General features: G+C 36.2%; 1 protein-coding gene, 2 long non-coding RNA genes and 2 other non-coding genes across 5 annotated transcripts in view; 3 read left to right on the top strand and 2 right to left on the bottom strand.

The window, feature by feature from the left end:
- The window catches only part of gpc3 (glypican 3), a 261250-nt gene that overhangs the window by 9280 nt on the left and 229460 nt on the right, over positions 1-22510 (top strand). The window lies entirely within an intron of this gene.
- On the bottom strand, positions 5824-5895 carry trnae-uuc (transfer RNA glutamic acid (anticodon UUC)). The gene has a single exon. It is a non-coding gene; the product is annotated as a tRNA-Glu (tRNA).
- LOC125804725 (uncharacterized) lies at positions 7083-8888 on the top strand. The gene is made up of 2 exons (XR_007440878.1): positions 7083-7814; positions 8749-8888. It is a non-coding gene; the product is annotated as an uncharacterized LOC125804725 (long non-coding RNA).
- LOC125804724 (uncharacterized) lies at positions 13805-15966 on the bottom strand. Its single transcript, XR_007440877.1, has 3 exons — positions 15797-15966; positions 15593-15673; positions 13805-14659 (listed from the first exon to the last, which is right to left on the bottom strand). It is a non-coding gene; the product is annotated as an uncharacterized LOC125804724 (long non-coding RNA).
- On the top strand, positions 17213-17284 carry trnae-uuc (transfer RNA glutamic acid (anticodon UUC)). Its single transcript has one exon. It is a non-coding gene; the product is annotated as a tRNA-Glu (tRNA).

The following is a 22510-nucleotide window of genomic DNA, read 5'->3' as shown; positions in this document are numbered from 1 at the left end:
ACTCCCTATTGGTTTTATTCTGGGATCCATCGCCCCCCCAACTCCAGCAAGAACATAGCAGACGTATGTAGCCTAGTATAAAGATGATCCAGAGATTGCAGAGATTATGGTGCAAAAACGCTATGACTGTATCTTCTACTTCTTCTTCTCCAAGAGTATAAATATCTTTAGTTAGGTTGTAGTAACTAATCCAAATTATTTTTTATATATACATATTTCAAAAAATGTAAAACTGGGGTCCTATGAAAGGGCCCTATTTTATTAATATATTTTTTATTATTTTAAAGTTAAAAAAAGAAAAAAGAACACAGCACTCTTCTTAGGCATTCATCCTTTAGGCATTGCTATCTTAGTCTTGTTGGTTCAAAATTTTCCTATATTTAGCAAATTTCCCTTCACGTTCATATCTGATCTTCTCCATATATGCACTAAATAGTTCTAAATAGTTCAGAGAGCCAAGGTTCATATTTGGGTGCAGTTTCTTTATTCCAGACCAGTAAAATTGTCTTCTTGGCTATAACCATGTCATGCGGTATTGCATTGTATTGTAAAATAATCATGTAGTTCTGTATCTGGTGACCAGCCTATAAAATAATGACTACTGAATCTATTTTATTTATTCTCAAATTCTGTTTATATTAATTCAGTACTCAGTCGTAGCTAGCTAAATTTCCCATTTCAGAAGATCTTCTCTTAAAGCATGTGCTCTGTGCTAATAATCTGATGTGACATCAGTTTTTGCCTTTGTGAAATGCCACCGCTGCTTCACACGGGACTGCATGCAGCCGCAGCTCTGTGTATTTGAAGTGACTGTACAGGGCCTCTCCCAGGCCTCAGAAGCTGGAGTAATTAGTAGAGGAGGAGAGGAGGTCAGCTCCGGCTGGAGACAGGCTGTCCTGGGATTCCTGCAGAGAGGAGCGGAGATGAGCAGGGTCCCTCTCTCAGCAGCCCGACTCATGTAAATGAGACGGAGAAGAGCTGCGTTACTGTCCGCCTGCGCAGCGCAGACAGCGCAGGACTGATAGAACGAGGCCGACCTCCCTGAAGAGCAGGCTTTATACGCTGTTAAGCGCTCGTGGGACGCTTGTTTTGTTTTAATGGCTTTAATTGTAGACAGCGTTACTGGAGCTCTCTGGCCCTGAAACAATGCAGCCTCACCACGCTGAACTGCAGCAGTGTGTTATTATAAATACACAATAACAGCAGAGACATGATACTGGAGTGTGTTGGACAATTAGTACATAAATTTATTATTATTTTTTTACATTAGGGGAGCAGATCGTTTTGATCACAAATAGCAAGGTGATGTGAATTATAAATAAGATTTATTTCTCATTTTCTCCCATTTTTTCTCCCCAATTTAGCTAGGTCGATGGTCCAACACATTCAGCTGTTACTTTAGCTGCTGTATATCCCCCATCACTAGTGATGCCACAACAAAAGGAGGGTAAAGACAAGACATGCCTCCTCTGATACATGTGAAGTCAGCCACCGCCTCTTTTCAAACTGCTGCTGATGCAGCATTGCAGAGTAGCATCACAGTGCGCTCAGAGAAAAGTGCAGCGACTCGGTTCTGATACATCAGCTCACAGACGCAGCCTTGTGCTGATCAGCATCACCCTTTGGAGTGATGAGGGGAAAGAGCACCATCTACTCACCCAGAGAGAGCTAGACCCATTGTGCTCTCTCGGGGCTCCGGCAGCTGATGGCAAGCTGCATGAACGGGTTTCAAACCAGCTATCTCCCCCTATTATAGTGGCAACGCTAAGTCTCTGGCAGAAATCACATTCCACAATAATGATGATATCACAATGCTGTGATACCCTATTCATTTGAATATCGCCAAAATGTGGCAGCAATGAAGCAGTATGTTTAGTCAAAATGGGGGGCAAGTCTCTAGGAGTTTAGAGCCTCAGTGTTTAAATACAGTGTACAAATATCAATATTTGATGCCAAGTATTAATAATTGAGCAATATCGATATTAAGCAAAAAGTGCAGAAATCAGAAGCATCATGCATCACAATAATTATGTTATATGACCTATTGTATATTAAATATCCTATTTATTTGAACTCTATTTGAACAGAGATGATGATATACATAAATAGGACCAGTAGAGCCGGCACAAAAAAACAAAAAACTAAAATTAAACATAATGAACACAGCTGAACACATAACATAACCCCCTACAAATTAACATAAACCTGCCTAAATCACCCCAACCAATATAAAGGGAGATTGCTGAGCATGCTGGGAGCTTCCCGTGAGCTCTTACGCACTTTTACAGTGCAACACAGTGTAACAATATCGCTTATTGCAATTATGCCGGGGCTATACATCCTCCAGAAAAAATATTATCATTATCATGACAGGTCTAAGAGGGACTTGTCATTCTTGTATCAGGAGCATCAAAAACGCCCTGAGGAGGTGCAGCACCCTTGGATCTCGGTGAGTGTCCCCGTAGCTTCTGTAATTACGCACTAATGATTTGGGTCAAGCTCCCGGTGAAGTCATTTTGAAGTCGTTGGTGTGAAGGTGATAGATCGCGATCCCCCCAGCTATGGAATTTTCTCGTAATGATTGAGGCCAGACTTTCAATTACACTATTCCTCTTAGATTCACGAGGTAATGCCAACACTGGGAGGAACGTAATGGGAGCAGATATTTCAGACTCTGTTATTTTACCTTCATTTACCTAACCGCCGTGTCCTGAATTTTACTTACAGCTCGTTTAAGTGCCCGCTGTGTTTAACCTGAGTGAAACGAGCGGGAAGGTCTGAGGAGGATGGTTTTACCGGAGGGAGGAATTATAGAAGGCAGAAGTGGAAAGACTCTAAAAACATGTTTTTTTTACCACTTTTACACCCTGAGTCACGATCACATTGTTCTGTCAGTTGGCCTCTGACGCTAATATGATTTAATCATGTTCATTTTTCTTTAATGTGCGATCCTGCTGCACAGATCTGAGATTGTGTGAGGCTCTGGAGAAGCTGTCAAGAGCTCCCCTGGTTCCTAATGGTGTTAATTCATTATTTATGCCTCTAATGATGTCCTTTTAGCACATTCTATATTTTAACACTGCCTGTTTTTTGCCCTCACAGCTTTAAACTTGCATGCTGATAGCTGGGTAATTGGTACTGAGGAACTTGGTTATGCATGCGGTTCGGTTGTGCTGTATGTCTTCAGGCTTACTGAGGACGAGTAGGTGGATGAGATGTACGTGTGTGTGTGTGTGTGTGTGAGTGTCTCTCTCGTATGATGCATGCTCAGTCGAGCTATGCTGGACACATTTTTCTGGCCTGAGGTCTCGTATCGTTCTGCAGGAGATAGTGCTGAACTCTGGAAGGAAGGTCATGGACAGACAGGTGTTGTATTTTATTTATAAGTGTCCACAAAAAAAGATTGTATTTTTGGGCTACATCTCAGTGCCAGTGTTGAACCTCCACTCTGAGTTTTCGTTGTCTCGTAACCTTAATATAAAAACTCTATATAAATAAAGATTATAATGGATCAGATTATTTATTGCATTAAAATTGAAAACAGAAACTACAACAGTAGTCGGCTCTTTAATCAGGCATTTAAATTGTTTTTTAAAAGGTAAATAAGAGTAAATAATTTTTTCTGGGATTAAAAGCGTGAATTCAGCTGTAACTGAAAATATCTGTGCAAAACTGTGCAAAACTGTGCTGGACTAAGGTGCACAGCTTTCATCATGTGCATTTGCAAGCACGTGCCCAACCATGTGAATTATGGAGGCCAAACGGTTACCTCGTGTTTACTTCTCCCCCTCCCCCTTGTGCTTCTCAGGCAGCAGTAGCCTGTCACTCACACAGACACAGAGACAGCGCTGTGCATCTACTTCTTGTGTCAAGAATCAAAACATTGCAACATGACGAGTTTGATTTGATTGCCTTAAGTGACATTGCATGTCCTGCGATGTGACTGTTGCACATGCGTATGCATACAATGCTTAAAAGGATATATCATGCAGCCCTACTATCAATGTTTATTTTGTGTATTAAAATAAAATAAAAAAAAACAGCTAAATTGGCCAGTCCTTGACTCTCCAGTACCAAGACTGGGCTGCATTTAGAGGGAGGAATGAGGAGAGTATGAAACAAACTCTGGCTGGTTTGTCGCTGCTTTGCCAAGTTGCCTTTTTTCAGGATTGCATCCAGATGCGCATCAAGCTGTTTTTATGCAGTGAGGAGACGGTGAGGGCTCACGGGGACAGGAACGCTCGCTGTGAAGAAACAGAAGGTGGATTTTATGGTGGAGGTTGAGAATAAAGGCAGGCTGTTCTGGTTGCATGTGGAACTCTGTAGGAGAGTGTTGGTGTCCGCTGATGGAAAGGCGGCGGGGGTGGGAGAGGTGTGCTGCTGTATAAAGAAATCATAAGTGCTTGTGTAACATTGGACACTGTAAACAATGAGTTGGGATGATGGATCTATAAGAGTTTATACAGCGGCTTTCTCCATCCGGTCTCTGTAGAACTCGCTTCACCCCTTCACGTCAGTCCCCGCGAGCATTCTGTCTTTATTTAGACAGTATGATATAGTCTTTGTTCCTGTGTCTCCGGGGAGAAGCGTTATCCCGCAGGCCTTCACTTTTCCTCTCGGCTCCCAACTTTTCTAATGAAATACATTTATCATCTGCAAACGACAGGCGGGCAGATGAAATTGTCTGTTTCGCTGCAGATAATTACCAAATCCGCCTGCTTTCTCTCTCCTTTCATACCTGTGCTTGCCCTCCGCCTGGCGCGCCATTGACTGCTTAATAAATTTGCCCGGCAATCTGAAATTAGCTTGATCGTATCTGCCGCCGGTCCTTTGCGAGTATTGATTTAGGATATTAAGCCTGTCAGTGTGCATACAGAAGTTGCCGGCTGAGCGATGTGGCAGTGCCGTCCTTGTTATTTTTCATTTCATTCGGTGGCACTCTCTGTGTGTGGGTGTGCTGGGAAGAAAACATCACAGTTAATTTGCAGGTTTGGGGTTAGGAGGGGTTTAGAGTCAGCCAGGTACTGTGAGGCTGTGAGAGAGATAATAAGGGGCACTGTCAATCAAACTTTTTGACAGGTGACCTTTTGACCTTTGCACTATCAATCAAACTTTTTGACAGGTGACCTTTTGACCTTTGCTAGTTGCCCTTTGACCTCTCCCCCACAGCACATGCCTCCTTTTCTGGAATGTGACCTTTGACCCCTCAGATCACCCTATGATGCTGTCAGTTATTAATTATGTTTTCAATCATCTGTAATTACTTTTGACCTTTGCCATGTGCCCTTTGACCCCTCCCCACACCCCATGCCTCCTTTTCTGGAATGTGACATTTGACCCCTCAGATCACCCTATGATGCTGTCAGTTATTAATTATGTTTTCAATCATCTGTAATTACCATTGACCCCTCAGATCCCCTGACCCTTGAACTCTCTTAATTATTTTCTGATATCAATGACTACGAGTCTCCGGTAATTATGTTTTCAATCATCTGTAATTACCCCTGCCATTCGTCATTCATGTTTTGGATATGAGGTAATTTAAACCATGGTGACACACCGCCCCGCCCATCCCTCTGCCCTTCCTGCCCCATCCCCACCTCTTCCCGTCCCGCCCAGCCCCGCCCCCATCATTATTCAGATTGTCCTGATTGGTCAAACAAAAATTCCCGCCAAAAGTATTGACCAATAAGGTTGTTATTCCTATGGAGCAATCACAGCAAGCCTGCGAGTGAAATGTGTATTTAAGAGTTAGCGAGATGTGTGAAGGACCGAGAGAACGGAGCAATGGCTTGTGTTTCTGAGGTTGCTGAAAACCAAAGCTTCCCATACCGGGATTTGAACCCGGACCGTCTGGATGAAAGCCAGAAATCCTACGCGTTAGACCATATGGGAGGATCTGTAGAAGAAGAGCACGATGACGAGAATCTAAAAAGGTACCGAACAAGGGAGAGCATTCCTGAACCAATCGCTCAAGGAGCGCTCAAGACTCAAGTCTGGCGTTTGTCAGATGGAACTTACTTTGGATATGTTTTTCTTAAGGATATATATAGCGTTGCTATGTACGTCGGAAAAACGGATAGATACGATGATGCCTCAGCTCGTTTTACTTTGAACCATATAGAATGGTTTAGCTTCAGAAGACACTGCTCTGTTTTTAATGCCTACGTCAATTACAGAAATACAGAATGCAGCCCATTTTTTCAGGAGAACATGAATTTAATTTGGAAACCTCTGAATACAGGAAAGTCTAGGCGTTTTAATCTCGCGCCGGTTATGACAAGCCTCGGATGTAATGTAAGCCTCAGTGTCATTCAAGATTTAAAATGCTATGCAATTGAAAATGACCTGCACTCGTGCGATTTCCAGGTTGTTTTTAATTCAGAAGACTTTAAAAGAATGAATCGTGTCTACTTCGCAATAATTGACAGTCTGTTCTATATGAACAAATAGATTTTCTGATTATTGTCAAACATACAAAACCAACATTAATTATATTCTTAAACATTAAACTTTTAGGTACCACTTTAAAATAAGACTACCTTTATAAAGGGTTTATAAATGGTTTACAATTAGTTTATTAATGGATACTAATTAGGTTGTAAATGCCTTAAAAACCATTAATAATCAGTTATAACACATATGTAGAAAGGGCAACAATGACCTGTTGTTTGCCAAATAGTGAACCCACAGCCCTCTATATTGTTAAATTTCAGATCTTTTCAGATACTCACTTACTTTGTCTTCTCCATCTAACTCAACTTGCTTCTCCATCTCCATATCCTCCATCAGTCAACATCAGTTTAACCATTTAACTCCCAAGTTTAATCATTCCACCACTAACTCTTTTAGTCATTTATAATAATGTGGTGTATATTATCATATGAAATAATAAAATTGACATCTAAGGGCTAAGCAATAATTACCCCTTACCTTGACATTTTCAGCATACTATCTGAAATCATCCTTAGGGTTGTCACAGATATTGATATAATGTTGCCAGGCGCTAATGTTCAAAGAACATGAAAGTGCTGTTGTGATCCTTAAGGTTGAGTGGCATCTTCTTTAGGACAGCATTCCAGATGTAACTTCCTTTACTGGTTTGCTGCAGGCAATTTCACTGCAAGTAATTACTGCAGCTCCCAGCATGTAGTTTTCCATTTTGCTTTTGCCGATCAAGATTTTCAAATTGTAGATGAGTATTTGTTAATGAGTTACAAACACTTATAACCACTAAATAGGAGCCTTATTGTAAAGTGTAAAACACTTCACTATTTATTAATGAGTTACAAACACTTATAACCACTAAACAGGAGCCTTATTGTAAAGTGTAAAACACTTCACTATTTATTAATGAGTTACAAACACTTATAACCACTAAATAGGAGCCTTATTGTAAAGTGTAAAACACTTCACTATTTATTAATGAGTTACAAACACTTATAACCACTAAACAGGAGCCTTATTTTAAAGTGTAAAACACTTCACTATTTATTAATGAGTTACAAACACTTATAACCACTAAATAGGAGCCTTATTGTAAAGTGTAAAACACTTCACTATTTATTAATGAGTTACAAACACTTATAACCACTAAATAGGAGCCTTATTGTAAAGTGTAAAACACTTCACTATTTATTAATGAGTTACAAATGTAAGTGATATTTAAGACTACTTTTCTACGTAATATATGAAATATGTAGTATATACATTCATCTTTTATTTTATTTTAGGATCAGAATGTTTCATTGTTGAAACTGTGACAGACTGTGATGCTGTGACAGACGAAAGTGTGCTATATCATCCATTTCAAAGTAAGTTTTTATTAATTTTTGATTAAAAATAATTATTTAATTTCAAACGTGATGATTTGATTCCTTCAATATGAAACTCAAATGTTATATATTTATATTTACTGATGTAGTAATTTAATTTACTTTCTAAAAAGTTACATGATACATTTAAGTAAACTACTGTAACAGTTGTTTTTAACAAACTTTGCTAAAAATGTACAAAAGTATATTTGGAAATAAGTATTTTAGAAGTATACTGAATTACATTAAACTGAAAGTCTATTTAAAATACACTATATTGTACTTTTTAAAAAGTATGATCGAATTTCACTTTCAAACATTTGATGAAAGCATAATATTAATGTACTTTTAATATATTTTAAGTAATTGCATAAATCTATTAGCATATTTACAGCATACTTAGAAACTTCTCAATATGTTTTAAGTATAGTATATATTTTATATATTAAGTAAGTATATATTTTTTTCACCAGGGTTAGTAGCCTCATTTCATGACATTTCATGTGGTTCATTCACACCTTGACTATTTTTGTCAAAAATATTAGAAAATATATTTTTTTGATTTATCATTTCTCAGTTTTTTTTGTTACGACACATAGAATGTACAGTATACAGGTGTAAAATGTTTCATTTTGTTTCTTTTTTGCTCTTTTTCTCTATGTGTGTGTATAAGTGTGAGTGAACACTCCCTAAAAGATGTGTGCACATTATTGCTGCAAGATTGTTAAGCATCCAGCTCTGCAGATGTAAAGAAAAGCATGAACATAACCAGTTAACAAAGATATGGAGCAACAAATACACCAGAGTATGTTAAAGACGCTCTCTAGAATAGCACTGTAAATAAACCCTGCTACAAGTACAGGACAGTATTGAATAACAGTGGTCACTGTGATGATCAGAATTATGCTAACTGCTTTTCTCTTTGCCTGATTAGCCTCGTCTCTCTCCTTCCCTTTCTGACCTGGACCTGGATGCTTCAGTGCCCTGACTACAGCTAAACAGCAGAATAGTTTAATAATGAGGAAAACTGACCAAAGTGGCAGGACAGTATAAATAAAGATGTTATTGACATTTAAGGGAATGAACATACAGATTATACAATAGCCAAGAACTCCCATCCATGCAGCAGCAGAACATGCCAGCCTGTATCTCAGGGGCTTGTACTTCAGGAAAGTGACAGGATGGACCACCGCCATGTAACGCTCCACACAGATCAAACAGAGAAACAGAGGACGGGCGCAGATAAATACTCCCCCATAAAAACTACTAATGGTGTAAATTCTAAACAGACAAAACTAAGAACGTAGAATAAACAGCGTATGCAGATGAACATCTCGTTAACAGTCAGATTGAGGCCGAAAACTCAGACACAACCGCACTTCCTTTTCTCATCAAAATAAGCCACAAGACGTAGGAATTGATAGGTAAACCCACAATTAAATTGATTGCATAACCTGGAATGTACATAGGGTCTGTATATCCTGCCCAAGGATTCCTGCTTGTAGCATTTCTAAACAGGTTTGAGATGGGTGTGCTGGAAAGCCCATCAGAGACGTTCATCTTCAGAGTGCACACCCCTTCTCACGATAAAATATGAAATCTGAAATAAATTACACAAAGAAAATTATATAAGGGCCAAATATAATGAAACAAACAGTCTGTTTTCTTTATCAGAACAAATTCATTGTATAGTGTTTTTTTTTTTGTGCATAGATCTAGATCAACATAGATCTAACGTGTTCAGTTGATATAGTCATGATAAATATCATAACTACCATAGTAAACCATAGTAATGATAGTACAGTTAAAAAGTGATCTCACCTTTCAGTCATAAACAGAATGCAGGATACCACAAGAAGAATACATTAGTATATTAATTTAATGGACTGACTAATTATCAATTCACATTAGTTTAAACATTATTAATCATTATATTTTAACTTAATTAAATTCTAAATTCATTATAATTTACAGCATTCTTAAGCCTAAATTGTACAAATTAGTGTTGTGTAAAATGTCTTAACTAGTATTATTTAACAATGTTCATTACTGTCATAAGTACTGTGATGCATCCTTCCTGTAAATTGTTTCTGAGTTCAGCATTGTTGAGAACTGCACCCTTAAAATGATCAGTGTATTGTTCTGAGAACAGCAACATCTTTATCTGATACACAGATGCTCTTCTTTGTCATCAGTTTCAACTTAAAGTGATGTTTATTTGATGGGGTAGGATTTGGTGGTCTACTAGGTTTTGTATAGTTATTAGGGTTTCTCTATAATATTAAATAAATAAAATCTAATTAAATCCAAGCTCAAATGTTACACAATAAATGGTAAATAAATTGATTCTTATGAGTTTTTCTACTACTGTAAATATGCCATTTTAAATACAACAGCATTAATATACAATAACCTTTTTTCAAATCATTATGTATATATTTTACTTTAAAGTAAGTAAACGTCAGAAGATATTCCATAATAAAAATATATATATTTCTTAATGCATACGTACTGTATAGGCAGAAAAACTTTAGATCCATAAGTAGTCAAGAAAAGCAGACATCTGGCTAATTTACCATAAAAGGCATCTGTTTGAGTGTGTGTGTGTGTGTGTGTGTGACTTTATTTAATTTATGACATGTGATTTTTCATGCATTTAAATGTATGCTAAGCTAATGTCAGTAAGGTAAATGCCAGTAATGTTTGACATGAAGGGTAGCAGTTTTATGTAGCATACATCAATGTAAATTCAATAAATATTGACTAAATGCAATAAAAAAATTCAAACAAAAAAACTTTTCATGTGATGTAAACTACATCCAACATCAACAAAAATAAAATCTAAAGCCAGAGTTATGTGGTTATGTGACAGTCCTTTCAGTTATAGGCAGTTCAGTTATAAGCATTAATATACTGTATGACGTGTACTATTTTAATGGTAGCAGTATAACATGGTAGAGTTATATGTTAATCCCTGGTTTAACACTAGAATGACAAAGACAGTAATTTTGATTAATTATTTACACAAGAAACCACCTGTATAAGTGGATGGGTTACTTTTATTGTATTAGATTTTTGCATTGTTATGGAATTTTTACTACAGAACACAATAAGTGCACATGAACAGCTTCTCTTTTTAATGCTATTTCAGTGTCTGACCGCTGCTATTGTTCACCTCAGAAACAGCTCAGAATCATGCTTTCATTTACTAAACACAGTAAATGTAAAACTGTATATAAACAGTACATAATCACTTTTTTTTTACACAAATACCAATGTTTAAACTCTCTCTCACATTATTTATGTTTCACTTAGAAATGACATAATCAAGGTGTAATACGTTTCTTCAATGTATTAGAATTAGTCTACTCTTTAAGTAAATGTAAGTAATAAAGAAAATAAAAAAATAAGAAAAAATAAGAAAAAAAAACACTCAAATATAATTCACCTCAATTAAGTGGGTACATAATTAGCAATAACAATAAGTAAATGATCAATATTGTTTTCAATCTGTAGAGTTATATTAGTAACTTTCACATGTATAAATAAGTAATTAGTATAAATATATAAATATTATATTATAAAGAAATAAAAAATATTATTAGTATAAGTAGTATGATTTTTATTTGTACAAGATTTTAAAATGAGGCCAGTTCAACAGCCTGATCTTTAATCTTATGTTGTGTTCAGTACAAATGCAAAACAAAAGAAACATGTAAATAAATTACAAACCAAATACAAATGTGTGAAAAAGGTCACCTGTCAGAGACAATGCATGAGTTTAAATTAATGTTGTAAAGGAGATTAGGGGAGTAAGATATTCAACTTTGTTAATGTATAAATAAATGAAAGAAAGACACTTGTTATTATTTAACATTAACCTTTACTAAAAAAAATTGCTTGAGTACAATATATGGTTACAAATGAATATTAGCAGGATACAAAATACTACAATAGTAATCTTTTAAGAACTGCAAACTTGAAGCAGAATTGCGAAAACTAGAGCTACAGCAAATCTCTAGCTACATTCAAACTGCTTAAAATATTAGAAAATATTTTTTCTGATTTAACATTTCTCAGATTTTTTGTTGTAACACATAGAATATTATGAAAGCCCATTCCCGCCACCTAAAAAATGAAAAATAATCCAACACAATCTTGTATTATTATTAAGTAAACCGCTATCTAAATATTTTGAAATACTAAGTCATTATTTTGAGATAGTAAGTCATTATATTGAGATAGTATCTCAAAATAATGACTTAGTATTTCAAAATATTGATCATTTACTTATTGTTATTGCTAATTATGTACCCACTTAATTGAGGTGAATTATATTTGAGTGTTTTTTTTTTCTTATTTTTTCTTATTTTTTTATTTTCTTTATTACTTACATTTACTTAAAGAGTAGACTAATTCTAATACATTGAAGAAACGTATTACACCTTGATTATGTCATTTCTAAGTGAAACATAAATAATGTGAGAGAGAGTTTAAACATTGGTATTTGTGTAAAAAAAAAGTGATTATGTACTGTTTATATACAGTTTTACATTTACTGTGTTTAGTAAATGAAAGCATGATTCTGAGCTGTTTCTGAGGTGAACAATAGCAGCGGTCAGACACTGAAATAGCATTAAAAAGAGAAGCTGTTCATGTGCACTTATTGTGTTCTGTAGTAAAAATTCCATAACAATGCAAAAATCTAATACAATAAAAGTAACCCATCCACTTATACAGGTGGTTTCTTGTGTAAATAATTAATCAAAATTACTGTCTTTGTCATTCTAGTGTTAAACCAGGGATTAACATATAACTCTACCATGTTATACTGCTACCATTAAAATAGTACACGTCATACAGTATATTAATGCTTATAACTGAACTGCCTATAACTGAAAGGACTGTCACATAACCACATAACTCTGGCTTTAGATTTTATTTTTGTTGATGTTGGATGTAGTTTACATCACATGAAAAGTTTTTTTGTTTGAATTTTTTTATTGCATTTAGTCAATATTTATTGAATTTACATTGATGTATGCTACATAAAACTGCTACCCTTCATGTCAAACATTACTGGCATTTACCTTACTGACATTAGCTTAGCATACATTTAAATGCATGAAAAATCACATGTCATAAATTAAATAAAGTCACACACACACACACACACACACTCAAACAGATGCCTTTTATGGTAAATTAGCCAGATGTCTGCTTTTCTTGACTACTTATGGATCTAAAGTTTTTCTGCCTATACAGTACGTATGCATTAAGAAATATATATATTTTTATTATGGAATATCTTCTGACGTTTACTTACTTTAAAGTAAAATATATACATAATGATTTGAAAAAAGGTTATTGTATATTAATGCTGTTGTATTTAAAATGGCATATTTACAGTAGTAGAAAAACTCATAAGAATCAATTTATTTACCATTTATTGTGTAACATTTGAGCTTGGATTTAATTAGATTTTATTTATTTAATATTATAGAGAAACCCTAATAACTATACAAAACCTAGTAGACCACCAAATCCTACCCCATCAAATAAACATCACTTTAAGTTGAAACTGATGACAAAGAAGAGCATCTGTGTATCAGATAAAGATGTTGCTGTTCTCAGAACAATACACTGATCATTTTAAGGGTGCAGTTCTCAACAATGCTGAACTCAGAAACAATTTACAGGAAGGATGCATCACAGTACTTATGACAGTAATGAACATTGTTAAATAATACTAGTTAAGACATTTTACACAACACTAATTTGTACAATTTTAGGCTTAAGAATGCTGTAAATTATAATGAATTTAGAATTTAATTAAGTTAAAATATAATGATTAATAATGTTTAAACTAATGTGAATTGATAATTAGTCAGTCCATTAAATTAATATACTAATGTATTCTTCTTGTGGTATCCTGCATTCTGTTTATGACTGAAAGGTGAGATCACTTTTTAACTGTTTTTAACTCATTACTATGGTTTACTATGGTAGTTATGATATTTATCATGACTATATCAACTGAACACGTTAGATCTATGTTGATCTAGATCTATGCACAAAAAAACACTATACAATGAATTTGTTCTGATAAAGAAAACAGACTGTTTGTTTCATTATATTTGGCCCTTATATAATTTTCTTTGTGTAATTTATTTCAGATTTCATATTTTATCGTGAGAAGGGGTGTGCACTCTGAAGATGAACGTCTCTGATGGGCTTTCCAGCACACCCATCTCAAACCTGTTTAGAAATGCTACAAGCAGGAATCCTTGGGCAGGATATACAGACCCTATGTACATTCCAGGTTATGCAATCAATTTAATTGTGGGTTTACCTATCAATTCCTACGTCTTGTGGCTTATTTTGATGAGAAAAGGAAGTGCGGTTGTGTCTGAGTTTTTCGGCCTCAATCTGACTGTTAACGAGATGTTCATCTGCATACGCTGTTTATTCTATGTTCTTAGTTTTGTCTGTTTAGAATTTACACCATTAGTAGTTTTTATGGGGGGGAGTATTTATCTGCGCCCGTCCTCTGTTTCTCTGTTTGATCTGTGTGGAGCGTTACATGGCGGTGGTCCATCCTGTCACTTTCCTGAAGTACAAGCCCCTGAGATACAGGCTGGCATGTTCTGCTGCTGCATGGATGGGAGTTCTTGGCTATTGTATAATCTGTATGTTCATTCCCTTAAATGTCAATAACATCTTTATTTATACTGTCCTGCCACTTTGGTCAGTTTTCCTCATTATTAAACTATTCTGCTGTTTAGCTGTAGTCAGGGCACTGAAGCATCCAGGTCCAGGTCAGAAAGGGAAGGAGAGAGACGAGGCTAATCAGGCAAAGAGAAAAGCAGTTAGCATAATTCTGATAATCACAGTGACCACTGTTATTCAATACTGTCCTGTACTTGTAGCAGGGTTTATTTACAGTGCTATTCTAGAGAGCGTCTTTAACATACTCTGGTGTATTTGTTGCTCCATATCTTTGTTAACTGGTTATGTTCATGCTTTTCTTTACATCTGCAGAGCTGGATGCTTAACAATCTTGCAGCAATAATGTGCACACATCTTTTAGTGAGTGTTCACTCACACTTATACACACACATAGAGAAAAAGAGCAAAAAAGAAACAAAATGAAACATTTTACACCTGTATACTGTACATTCTATGTGTCGTAACAAAAAAAACTGAGAAATGATAAATCAAAAAAATATATTTTCTAATATTTTTGACAAAAATAGTCAAGGTGTGAATGAACCACATGAAATGTCATGAAATGAGGCTACTAACCCTGGTGAAAAAAATATATACTTACTTAATATATAAAATATATACTATACTTAAAACATATTGAGAAGTTTCTAAGTATGCTGTAAATATGCTAATAGATTTATGCAATTACTTAAAATATATTAAAAGTACATTAATATTATGCTTTCATCAAATGTTTGAAAGTGAAATTCGATCATACTTTTTAAAAAGTACAATATAGTGTATTTTAAATAGACTTTCAGTTTAATGTAATTCAGTATACTTCTAAAATACTTATTTCCAAATATACTTTTGTACATTTTTAGCAAAGTTTGTTAAAAACAACTGTTACAGTAGTTTACTTAAATGTATCATGTAACTTTTTAGAAAGTAAATTAAATTACTACATCAGTAAATATAAATATATAAAATTTGAGTTTCATATTGAAGGAATCAAATCATCACGTTTGAAATTAAATAATTATTTTTAATCAAAATTAATAAAAACTTACTTTGAAATGGATGATATAGCACACTTTCGTCTGTCACAGCATCACAGTCTGTCACAGTTTCAACAATGAAACATTCTGATCCTAAAATAAAATAAAAGATGAATGTATATACTACATATTTCATATATTACGTAGAAAAGTAGTCTTAAATATCACTTACATTCGATTTTGCATAGGATACATAGAACAATGTTAACTACTCACATTAATTAAGCTGAAAGATGAGTGATTCCTATTAAATTCCTATTAAACCATAAGAAACAGTCATTTAACTACTTAAAGGTAATTTTAATAAAAGTAATATATTGTGATAATTTCATATTAAAAGTTTTTTCTCTCACCAAAGTCCATATTGCGGTTGAAATCAAGGAGCGTCAAAGTGTTTGAGGTCTTCAAGCGTCGGGGCTGTCTCCAGAATGTATATTGTGGATTACCAAGGGGTTTTTTATACAGTGATTTTGATTGATGACCTCAGGTTATGACATCACAGAAAAGAGTGGGAGGTGTGTGGTGTGTGTAAGTTTGTGTGTGTGTGTGTGTGTTTCATTTTTTTTTTTTTTTTTTTAACAAAGGATTCAAAACATCAAAAGACACTGCTCTGTTTTAAATTTTGCTGATCTGATCAGAACATTCATTAAAAAACAATAGACTGAGGATTGTAAACCAATCCTGGGTAAATGGTTTACTGCATTTACCCCCGGCTGTTGAATCATCAATAGTCTATACTCTGTTGGGAGTCTGGAATCCCTTTTAGCCAGTTGCGCATGAAGCAACATGTGAGAATCAAACAATGGGCTAGTTCACTAGTTCCTTTACCCATCAATACACTGATTGATCTAACTAATTCATATCTTACTCTCAGGAAACCGCCACCCCCCCCACCCCTTAACTCCACCAGCAACCACTTACCTCTCTAACTATCTCAACTCACATGAAAGAGAGGTAATTTAGCTAAAGTATAGAAAAGTATAGGCTAAAAAAGTATTAAAATGTAATATAAAAGTTTAATGTTTAAGAATATAATTAATGTTGGTTTTGTATGTTTGACAATAATCAGAAAATCTATTTGTTCATATAGAACAGACTGTCAATTATTGCGAAGTAGACACGATTCATTCTTTTAAAGTCTTCTGAATTAAAAACAACCTGGAAATCGCACGAGTGCAGGTCATTTTCAATTGCATAGCATTTTAAATCTTGAATGACACTGAGGCTTACATTACATCCGAGGCTTGTCATAACCGGCGCGAGATTAAAACGCCTAGACTTTCCTGTATTCAGAGGTTTCCAAATTAAATTCATGTTCTCCTGAAAAAATGGGCTGCATTCTGTATTTCTGTAATTGACGTAGGCATTAAAAACAGAGCAGTGTCTTCTGAAGCTAAACCATTCTATATGGTTCAAAGTAAAACGAGCTGAGGCATCATCGTATCTATCCGTTTTTCCGACGTACATAGCAACGCTATATATATCCTTAAGAAAAACATATCCAAAGTAAGTTCCATCTGACAAACGCCAGACTTGAGTCTTGAGCGCTCCTTGAGCGATTGGTTCAGGAATGCTCTCCATTGTTCGGTACCTTTTTAGATTCTCGTCATCGTGCTCTTCTTCTACAGATCCTCCCATATGGTCTAACGCGTAGGATTTCTGGCTTTCATCCAGACGGTCCGGGTTCGAATCCCGGTATGGGAAGCTTTGGTTTTCAGCAACCTCAGAAACACAAGCCATTGCTCCGTTCTCTCGGTCCTTCACACATCTCGCTAACTCTTAAATACACATTTCACTCGCAGGCTTGCTGTGATTGCTCCATAGGAATAACAACCTTATTGGTCAATACTTTTGGCGGGAATTTTTGTTTGACCAATCAGGACAATCTGAATAATGATGGGGGCGGGGCTGGGCGGGACGGGAAGAGGTGGGGATGGGGCAGGAAGGGCGGAGGGATGGGCGGGGCGGTGTGTCACCATGGTTTAAATTACCTCATATCCAAAACATGAATGACGAATGGCAGGGGTAATTACAGATGATTGAAAACATAATTACCGGAGACTCGTAGTCATTGATATCAGAAAATAATTAAGAGAGTTCAAGGGTCAGGGGATCTGAGGGGTCAATGGTAATTACAGATGATTGAAAACATAATTAATAACTGACAGCATCATAGGGTGATCTGAGGGGTCAAATGTCACATTCCAGAAAAGGAGGCACGGGGTGTGGGGAGGGGTCAAAGGGCACATGGCAAAGGTCAAAAGTAATTACAGATGATTGAAAACATAATTAATAACTGACAGCATCATAGGGTGATCTGAGGGGTCAAAGGTCACATTCCAGAAAAGGAGGCATGTGCTGTGGGGGAGAGGTCAAAGGGCAACTAGCAAAGGTCAAAAGGTCACCTGTCAAAAAGTTTGATTGATAGTGCAAAGGTCAAAAGGTCACCTGTCAAAAAGTTTGATTGACAGTGCCCCTTATTATCTCTCTCTGCTGTGTGATCAGTGGCAAATTATTTTTAAATAATTTACTCATTAGAGGCTCCATATCAGCTAAAAAACCTGGTGATACTTATCCTAAACCACAACTTTGTTTAATATATGGTCATATATTGTGATTTTGGTAACATCAGTTTATCTATAGTTTTAGACTCCAAATAGTCACTATGAACCAAACAGGATGGCTGGCATTTTTTGGCAAGTGCCTCCCAGTTTTTTAGGGGCATTAATAGTGATCAAGAGAGTTTATATAAATAGTGTCGGGTAATTGGCCTTCCAAATTGGGGAGAAATTAGGAACGGATTAGAAACCAAATTTTAATACATTTTAATACATTTCAATAAATAAATTTGTGTGAAAACTGTCAGATACGACACCATCATGTGTATGTAGTTAATTATTAAAAGAGTAAAAGAGAATTCGACATTTTCAAATTGAAGGGTATCGATTACTGTGTAATTCCAAATAAATGTAAGTTGAGAGGGGCAAATCTTGCAGGGTGCAGGGTAATTTTGTATGGGGTAAAGAGATCTTTTGTGATATCTTGTGTAGTAATACAGGTAAGATAAGTTGCTTTGGAGTGAGCTGATACACTGCTACTGGCTGTTAAGCTGCCTAATGGCCTGTGGCAAGAAACTGTGTTGGAAGCTGTTGTTATGTTCATTGATCAGGGAGAACATAAGCTGTAGGGCATGGCTATGTAAAACTCACATATGGTACTTTGTAAAAAGTTAATAATATAATGTAATGTTATAATTTTGCAGTTGGGAGCTCTTGAGTGGCACACCTGTCTATGCTCTGGACCAGTTATCGCAAAAGTTCCATTTCATACTCTGGTTAAGCCCAGAGTCCCACACTCATCCAAAGAGCACAGTTGACCCTGCTCTTTCTGTGTGGGTTGGATGGATGGCCATTTAGAAAGTGACTTTAAAATTTAAAAATCTGCAGAACATAAGAAATACATAAGTTATTTCTTTTATTCCAATAAAAATAATTGTCTTATTAACCACTACTACATCATAGTTACAGCCGCAGCCAGTCATCTTCCAGCATATCTGGACCGCTTTCATTTCCGTGGCTCACTCAAGGTCATGTGCCTGATGGTAGGATGGAACTGGCCTGGGAATGATTTATTTTGCCTGCACAAATTCATGCCCACTAGCAGTTATGTATTCCCTGCTGAAATTTAGAATTCAGAATTTTCTCAGTACTTGTCTGAAGCCTCGAGCTACAATCGCTCTCCTTCCGATCAATACTGAAATTAGCCCTGCAAAGTTAACTACACTTGCTTGATAGACTGGTATTTTTAGTTCACTATCTTGTCTGTTTCGTTTAGCTGGGATTGAAATTCAGTCTGAAGGCATCTAGTATTAATCTTACAGCCTTGCAGAAGTGAGAAATGAGATGAAATCTAATCAATCAACCAGAAGGTTATTAGAGGTGTATTACATTGTGCTCAAAAGACAGCATAAACCATTATGAGCACTGTGTTACACCCTGTGCAAGGTGCACTGTAATGCTCATTGCTATCTTACACCCCACCAACAGTGTATTTTCATGCCTTGCGCCCACACTGGTAAAATACCAAGGATGCTTAAGAATATACCTACGCTGATGGACGTGTGTTTAGGTATATTTCTGGCGTATTGCTATTTTGGCAGCAGAAAACACAAGTGCATCACTGACTGATTAAAACCCTGACAACAGTCAACCATCAGACATTCATTGCTATCCTAGCTACGCAAGTGCGCCATGCGTCCACCCGTTACACAGCAGCGTCACGCAGATCATGGAGCAGTGCACAAACCCAACTTTTACATAAATAATAAACAGAATACTAAATGAAATAAAATTGCTGTTCCCGCAAATGATCTGCTTGCACACCTTCACAGTGTCTATATTCTCTGCTGAGAAGTGCAGAAACACTGCGTAGTTAAAATACCAATTCGCCAAGTCAGAGTGCACCAGGCTCTTTCTGATTAGCTTATTCCATTTTACGCCCAAAACACTCCCATGATTCATTAAAATAATTAGTAAATGCCTTTTGTGCGTTGCAAGCTGCACAAGGTGTACTTGTCCTGTCGTTACGATAGCAAAGAAACACTGACGCTCCCTAAATCAGTTGAGTCTAAAGGAGAGTTCTGCTAAAAAAAACCTCATTGTCATATCTGCCGTATCTTTCGGTAAACCGGGCCTTCTTTTACAATATGGTTTAAATATCTTTTTTTAATATTTTCTAATAAAGCACAATAGATAAGCAGCATGGCTAGACCCCAGCTCTCCACTGCACTCTCTAAAAGAAGAGATATTTATTAGAGAATAATTATGAACTTTTGGAAGATATTTATAATACATACTTTTACGCTGGGGTCCAGAGGAGCCAGATTATCTTAATTAAAACGAAAACTCAGATTTAGGCTCCTAGGGGCTTTAAGATAATACATCACAATGAAAATGAATTTATAATACAAGGTACAAAAGAAAAGAGCAACAATGTATGTAATAATATCAGCTCAATTATTTTATGTTTAGATGTTTTTAGCGTTTGTTACGCTGTTGGTTTACACCTCCATACTTCAGGTGAATCGCTGAGCTGCACAGGAGTGAGTTGGAACCTTTTTTACTTCAACTTTTAGAGGTTCTTCCATTTAAAACTGTGGAGGAACTGCTTAAGGAGCTTTGAGAAACGTTCAAGAAACTTTAAGGTGCTTTAAGTTTAAGGGAACCTTCAGGACACATTTCCTTTTTATATCAGATTAAGATTCCTCAGCAGTTTTAAATAGAAGAACCCCTAAAGGTCTCTTGAGATTTGGGCTTCCAGAAGCTTTAATATATATTGTGATACAATGAAAATAATGTGTAATACAAGTTACTAAATAAAAAAGCAATAATGTATATATAGGGGTGAGCCATATTGTATCGTAGGCAATAATATCGTCAACATTTTTTTTGCTGTTTTTAGTAAAAGAAAAATTCAGACTGTTCTGATTTCCCATTATACTGTATATCTACTAGAGACAGATTATATCTGTTCAGTATAATTTATTTGACTTTAATCCTGGATATATGGAGATATTTGGAGTGCATTATTAGTAGCATAACATTCTGGATCATTTACTTCTGTTACAAATCTGATAAAATTCTTGTATTTTTTAATATCTCAATTAGGGGTGTGCCATATCATATCGTACGCAGTAATAAAATTTCATTTTCATTTTGTTGCAGTAGCGTATTCTTGAAATATATTTCTTAATATAGTGTTTTGGCATATTGCCAAGAATATCGTTACCGCAAAAATACCATGGAGTATCGAGATATTATTTTAGGGCCATATCACCCATATAGAATCATTTCATCTGTTTTGTCTTTTATGATAACATGTTTTTAGCATTTTAGCGTATTGTTTGTTTATGTTTACACACTTTACACACTCTGGGGTGCACAGGAGTGAGGTGTGTATCATTTACACAGAACAGCGGTAGCTTCTAGTTTCTAGAAGACGCATCACACTTCCAAGCAAAGCTGTCATTCATTCAGTCAGTCATGCATTTTGTAACGACCTATTGAATAACCTATTTTTTTATTTTCATCAGTCGCACGTCGTTTTCCTTTGCCTGCTGTTGACGCGTACGGCTGCCGTCTGTCAGCATCAGGCACTTGTGCTGATAATCTAGTGTCAGCGGAGCCCCCCCGTGGCTTCTGTGATCCCGTACCTAACTATAGTCGCCTGTGATGTTTTCTCCAAAGTGCTGCAAACAGCCTGCTGAATACCCGGCGCTCGCACCTTTTCTGACTCTTCTCAAATGGTGTCGTGCCCCGCCCCCTCACCCCCCTCACCTCCTGCTCCTCTCTGGCTGTTCTGTTCCTCCTCTGTGTTTGTGCTCTTCTGGAGAAGCAAGACACATCTGATGGTTGTTTACAGCGCTATCAATCAAGCCTGTTCCTCCCCCTCCGGCGGCCCGTACACACCCCCACCTTCTAATCCCTCTAATTCAGCACCACCTCACCTGCCTCCAGTTTAGCAGCTCTGCTCTGAAAGGAGATGCTCTTAGAACACGTAACAGATTGTTGAGATAGAGATGGAGGAGTTTGTCACGGCACATTAGAGTTTTATCGCTCTTTCTGTTGCGAACCAAATTAGGAAAAAACACTTGGTGTAGAGATAAAGTCGCTCCATGCAGTAAAAAGACCAGACCGTGCCTATTTTATGAGCCTGTTCATTATTGAACCACTTTATAATTTTCTCCCATTTCACAAAATGAGATATTGTATGAATTAATTAAAACACTCTTTTTGATTTAGGCCTTTGGTTAAAATTTAGGCCACATAAAAGATGCCCCTCTTCAGTTTTAATAGCTTCACAGACATTTATTTTATGTGCAATCCTTTATTTCATTTGAACTAGAAAGTTAAAATTTCCTAGTTCCGAGAA

Source organism: Astyanax mexicanus, chromosome 10 (genome assembly GCF_023375975.1).
Source record: "Astyanax mexicanus isolate ESR-SI-001 chromosome 10, AstMex3_surface, whole genome shotgun sequence".
In the NCBI taxonomy this organism is placed as follows: Eukaryota; Metazoa; Chordata; class Actinopteri; order Characiformes; family Acestrorhamphidae; genus Astyanax; species Astyanax mexicanus.
Note: the sequence above shows the minus strand (reverse complement) of the source record. Positions and strands in the feature narration are given on the sequence as shown.